Source organism: Brassica napus, chromosome C3 (genome assembly GCF_020379485.1).
Source record: "Brassica napus cultivar Da-Ae chromosome C3, Da-Ae, whole genome shotgun sequence".
Lineage (NCBI taxonomy): Eukaryota > Viridiplantae > Streptophyta > Magnoliopsida > Brassicales > Brassicaceae > Brassica > Brassica napus.
The window spans coordinates 61,980,130-61,986,129 of record NC_063446.1 but is presented as its reverse complement, the minus strand read 5'-3'; the positions used below and the strand labels follow the sequence as shown (position 1 = coordinate 61,986,129).

General features: G+C 31.4%; 1 long non-coding RNA gene across 3 annotated transcripts; it reads left to right on the top strand.

The window, feature by feature from the left end:
- Positions 1-3,662: 3,662 nt before the first annotated feature.
- LOC106375109 lies at positions 3,663-5,332 on the top strand. Of its 3 annotated transcripts, XR_007320844.1 has the most exons (4): positions 3,689-3,920; positions 4,019-4,123; positions 4,213-4,601; positions 5,082-5,332. It is a non-coding gene; the product is annotated as an uncharacterized LOC106375109 (long non-coding RNA). The 3 variants fall into 3 exon arrangements; XR_007320843.1 differs by having other exon boundaries at positions 3,663-3,920; positions 4,219-5,332; XR_001275200.3 differs by having other exon boundaries at positions 3,664-3,920; positions 4,213-5,332.
- The last annotated feature ends 668 nt before the right edge of the window (positions 5,333-6,000 follow it).

The window sequence follows — 6,000 nt, the reverse complement described above, 5'->3', positions numbered from 1 at the left end:
ATAAACATCTATCTTTAAATGTAAAATATAGATATTAAGTAAATATATAATATACAAAAATAATATTAATAAGTAAATATGTAATATAAAAAATTGAAAAAATACATTAAGCATTAAACATCTATCTTAAAATATAAATTAAAAATTAAAAAATGGAAATACTACATGAGTTATATATAATAAGCCTTGGCAAGACAAAGAAAGTGGGAGAATAAGACTGTTCAGATCTTTGTGAAGGTTGGCGGTAATGATAAGTAAAAGGTTCTCATGGGAAACCTCTCTAAAAAGATTCCTCGAGTTTCTCTTGATCTCATGTTGGAGCAAGAATTTCTCTCACGAGTGCAAAAACATCAGTCTGGAGGCTATTTCTGGTGTGATCGCCTTTGCGTTGCCGTTACGTTCTATTTTTATCAGACAACAATAATGGAGAAGATCCTAAGTCCAGTCTACTGGTTCCCTAAATTTGAGGATAAAGCTAATTGTTAGATTCAACTACTTTAAAGATCCAAATGATCTAAAGAGATGAGTAAACGGGACTAGGAAGTAGAGAAATACTCAAGCCTAGCTTTGCAGGATTTCATGTTCAGTGAATGGTTTGAGAGCTGTAGGTTCAGGTTAGATGGAGTTCCATTACCAGCGGACCAATCAAATGTTTGTTCTAGCGATGGCATAATTTTGCTTATGAACTGTGCGCACAATATGGTACTACCATGGTGTCAGCATTGATTCTCTCAGAATCGTGAATGGATCAACATTCCATATTTCTCCACATACTAATCCACAAGCTACTTTAACTATGTTTGAAAGGTAAAAAATGTCAAGGTTTATACGCTTCGATACATTACGGATGTTTGGTCCTACTAAAAACAATTTTTTTCATATAAATAAATTGCAGGTACACGGGACAGATGTTTAGAAGAGTGTGAGTCCGTGAAATACATGATAAGCTTGATGGTATTTTCTGGATTAGTCTTACTTCTAGCATATTTGTCTATAGTTGTTTGGGATGTAATGATCAACATCTGAGTTTATTCAGAGTATCTGTTATAGTGAATTTAAGGCTTACAATTTCATAAAGCAAAGGACATGTTCATATGTTCATATTGTGACACATATTGTCGGGTTTCTAGCATTGTTGTTTAAACCAAACGAAAAAAAAATAACTAAACCCAAATTAAATCAAAATTTATAAATAACTGAACGATTTTTATATTTCTTGAACTGACAACCAAAAATCATAACCGAACTAGAACCAAACTGAAAACAAAAAATACGACCTGGAAGAAAATCAAAACACCTAAACATATTCGTGAACGAACAGTATAAAAATATATTCAAAATTGATGACAATTTTTATCAAACATATTCAATAATAAGTTTTTAATATGAAACATATGATTCATTAAAAAAAATCACTTGGAAAATTGAACTTCGGATAAAACATATTTTGGTTACATATACATATTGATCTACTAGAACATATTATTTCGTATATATTTATTAATAAATTTAATTAATCTTTCATAAATATTTTTAAGTACATACAAATTATTGATAAATTATTTAATAACTCTCAAAATTATATACACAGATAAAAATAATAAATTTATGTTAAAAAAATATAAATTTCAAAATTCACATGAAAAAAATTAATGTATATTCTTCTTATTTTCAATTTTCAATTTAGGATGAAAACAGTCGTTAATACGACGCAACAAAATGGAAAACATTAAATTTATGTTTTATAAGAGGAGATAATATAAATTTCAAAATTATATTATATTTTATGTATATAATATCATGTTAATATCATTTAGATGTCAGAAAAGTAAAAGCACATAAATTCAATAATAGAAGAAAAATATACATAATATGAATTTAAGAGCGAGAAAAATTAATGTTTTCATTATTTGTCTGTCTTATAGCATCTTTTTAGTTTACTGTCATTTTTCCTCAATTACTAAGCAACATTTCATATTATTAGTTATTAGAAATTTTTATTGTTTATTCACCTGCATGTGGGCTGAAAGTATGAATTTTAGAGTCAAAACATATGATGATTTGTTCGTCATATTATCAATCAGAGAGACCTTTTTTGACACAGCTCACAATTCAAAAACTGATTATGTGAACTGGAGTTTTTTCAAGGAAATTTTCAAGAGGCAAACACATAAGAGAAGAAAAATGATTTATTTTTGGAGAAAAAAACTGTTTTTTAGTCGAAAGATGATAAGTTTCCACGATAAAAACAGATGATGATAAGCTTAATTACGATAATATCTTTTTACTTTTTTTTTTGTGTGCGACTGTGTATAAAAAAGAAGGACAGTTTTAAAAATTTAAGATTAGATTTAGATTAAAGCTACAACTATTAGTTAAATGTTTCTTTGCTAAAAATAATCGAGGTGACATCGTTAGAAGCTAAATTAGACCAAACTTTAAAGAAGAATTATATTTTATGGTTTGTAATTTGATTTGTTAAATAATTAGATTCTGTTTAGCTAACTAAGTTTATGATTTATAAAATAAATAGATAAATTTGACGTGTAATTTTTAGCTAAAATAATAAAATCACACTAATGAAGAAGCATACGGAAAGAGAAGAAGATACAAAAAATATGAAAAAAAAGAGAGAATGCGAAGATGAGAAGAGATGAAATCACAACAAGAAACGGCCACAATGGTGTAAATATAAATCTGCAAAAGACAAAGTCAAATGATGATAAAGGCTTCTACTTTAGAAATCGCTAAACACACATGGATCCAATTTTTATAGTTTGTACCCAAACTAAATTTAGTCAAAACTCAATATCAGAAAAACACATTAACTGATTCAAACAATTATCCCAATTTTGGCTATACAAAAGAGAGGTCAAGGCAGCAAATACGAAAAAAGAAATAAAGAAACTCACTACCATGATTGAGAAAGAACATGATCAAGCTTGAGAGTAAGAAGAAAGGTTAAGGAGAAGAGCAAACATGCGCTGAAACCGCTTGAAACTACTCACTACTCTTCTCTAACTCACTACTCTTCTCTGAACCAATATTTTTTTATCCTTATCACAATTCAAAATCTGATTGTGTGAAACTGGAGTTTTTTCGCGAAAAATTTCAAGAGGCAACGCACATAAGAGAAGAGAAAATGATTTGTTCTTAGAGAAAAGAAACAATTTTTTTCTGAGTCGTCAGATGACGAGTTTTCATAACAAAGCAAATGATGACAATCTTAGTTTATGATAATACATTTTTACTTTTTGTGTGTAACTGTGTATAAAAGTGAATGGGAATTTAGAAAATTTAACATTATATTTAACTATTAGTTATATGTTTCTTTTTTAAAAATAGTCAATGTGACATATCGATATAAGCTAAACTAAAACAAACTTTTTTAAAAAAATTATATTTTTAAGATTTTAACAGTTAATTAAATTTATGATTTGTAAACTAAATAGATAAATTTGACGTGATAAAAAAACTAATTTTATTTTCAGATAAAAATAAATTAAACATTTTAATATATTTAAATTAATTATTTATCCGTCCGTAGGGCGGGTTTAATGCTAGTCTATCTATCTATCTATTTTTTTATCCTTAAGTCATCATGGAGGAGGGGCAAATCTCAAGACGTGGCGGCTCGTTTTTTCAATTGTTAATTTGGGCCACCGAAGAAAAGTTAAGTATCGTAGCCCCATTTCACTTTAGCTGCAGTATTTTATCGGTTCATTTTTATGCTTCAGTCTTTTATTTGGTCGTTGGACCATTTAAATTTATTTTAATAGTTCATCAAAAATAGGTTAGCATGCCCACCACCGAATCCTTATGTATCTTCGTCTCTTTCGTAGAGATTCCAAGCTGCCGTCGAATGTTTGTAACCGATGAAGTTAGTTTAATGCTCCACTCCCGTCGATTAATTGATAGAGGTTAATGTTGGCATTCAATCGTGGAATCGACAACTTCTTCATCCTTTCAGCTTCCTTCATTTCTTCAATTTCCTATAACAGTTTATATGGTGTTACAGAAGACGGCTTAGCTCATCTTATCGTCTCGCTATCAACTTAGAGAGCATGGAAGGATCCTTGGTGCTTGCTTTGATGCTGGGCGAGACATCATTCCTGTTGTACATGTAACTATCGCTCTCTTTGCTTTGTGTCATTAGATCCACCCATACCAATCTTTGTTTGGTGTTTATTTGTTTTGGTCTGCATATTAAAGGAACAGACTACAAGAATCTTGATGCGACTTGCATACGTGACTACATAGATGTGACATACTTCGTTGATGCTCGCTCATGTTAAAGATCTTGAAAAGGCTAAGCTTCACAAAATTGGAATCTTCAATGTTGGGACCAGGAAAGTTCCTGTATATATGCAAATAGATTCTCCACTAAATGAAAAAATAAGCGAATGAATTTTAGAGAAAGTATGTGCTTTGTTTCTATGTGAGCAGGTAGGTCGGTGAAGGAGATTGTGGAAGCCTGAAAGAACAGCGGTCAATTACTTGGAAAGAAGGGCATGAGATTCGCAGAGGTGTACATCGATGCAAGCAAGATCAGAGTGGACAGCTAAGCATACAAATCTTAAAGAGATTTTGGAGACTGCATGGTGATGGCAAAATCTTCATCCCAATGGCTATGAATCTTCTTCCTTTATCTCTGCATACTAGCCTTTCTCTGTATTAGTATGTGATGATTGCTCTTCTAGGACTCTTTCACAAGTAGATACTAGCTAGAGATTAGAGTCTTGATTCTAGATGGTAGTGAAGGGAGTAGAAGAGATAGTTGAAAAAAACAGTTAACAATTGGAAACCTAAGGAGTGTGTTTGCTGACGTGTCTCCGTTAAGAGAGCTAGAATGACTCATAAGGTGTTCAAAGAATACTATTGAAAGAAGCATAAACTTAGACAAAGTTCCTACGAGTACATTCACCTCAAGATTGGAAAAAGTTATATCTATATTCACAACTGTACTATTGCAGCATTTGTTTAATATATGAGTCTTTAACTATAGAGATGTTTTGATGTGTTTCCTTTACTTCTCTTGCTTAAATTCCAACGCACTGACCAGATTCGTTTTTTCCTTGCAGAGGTCCATGAAAGTTTATTAGACCACTAGGACGTTCAAAGTGCGATCTATCTTCTAAATCTTCTGATACAACTTTCTATTAAATTAAATATATTTTCTTAAATAACCAACCCAAAATAAATTGACACATGTCAATTAAAATATCTTATGAGATTTCAAAAGTTATGAGAACTTTTCTAATTGTTTCTCTCCTGCTTTTTTTTTTAATGTTTAGATATTCATATATATCTTACCATTAGACTTGCTCTAAGATCCACAAAGAAGTTGTTTCGTTCTAAATGGATCCCTTCTACGAACGGTTTATCAACATATTGGCTAAGTAGAAGATGAGGCTATAAGATGGATTTCATTACAAAAATACGAATAAATACGAAATGCTTGGAAAGTTGGCTAAGTAGAAGATGATTGGAAAGTTGGACTTGTGAGGCTTTGGTGCCTCTTGGGCCATCCGGGACTGGGCTGGTTAATGGGCTTCGACTTAAACCTGAAAGATAAAACAAGATGGGCTTAGTCTTGTGCAATAAGGAGTCCAAGTTCTAATAGGAAACAAGATCAGATGCATATGACGGTGGATTGATAAATCCTTCTCCAATTAGAACTAGCACAAATCAGGTTGTATAAATATAGGTCTCATCTCTTCCTTGTAATACACAGAAACATATAAACTCTCTAAAGCATAGAACACGCAACTAGTGCGAAGCTTGCAACGTTTTCGATTCATAGTGATATAGAGTTTGTCTCCGGTTTGGAGAGAACTCGCCCAACATATTGTTGTGTCGATTTACTTGTTACAAGAAGCAGCCAAGGTCGATTCTCTACAAGTGGTATCAGAGCTAAGGCTAATCTAGATCCAAGTACAGAGATTCGAAGGCAAGATTCAATAAAACAAACAAGCAGAATACTTAACTGGTGTGGTAAGA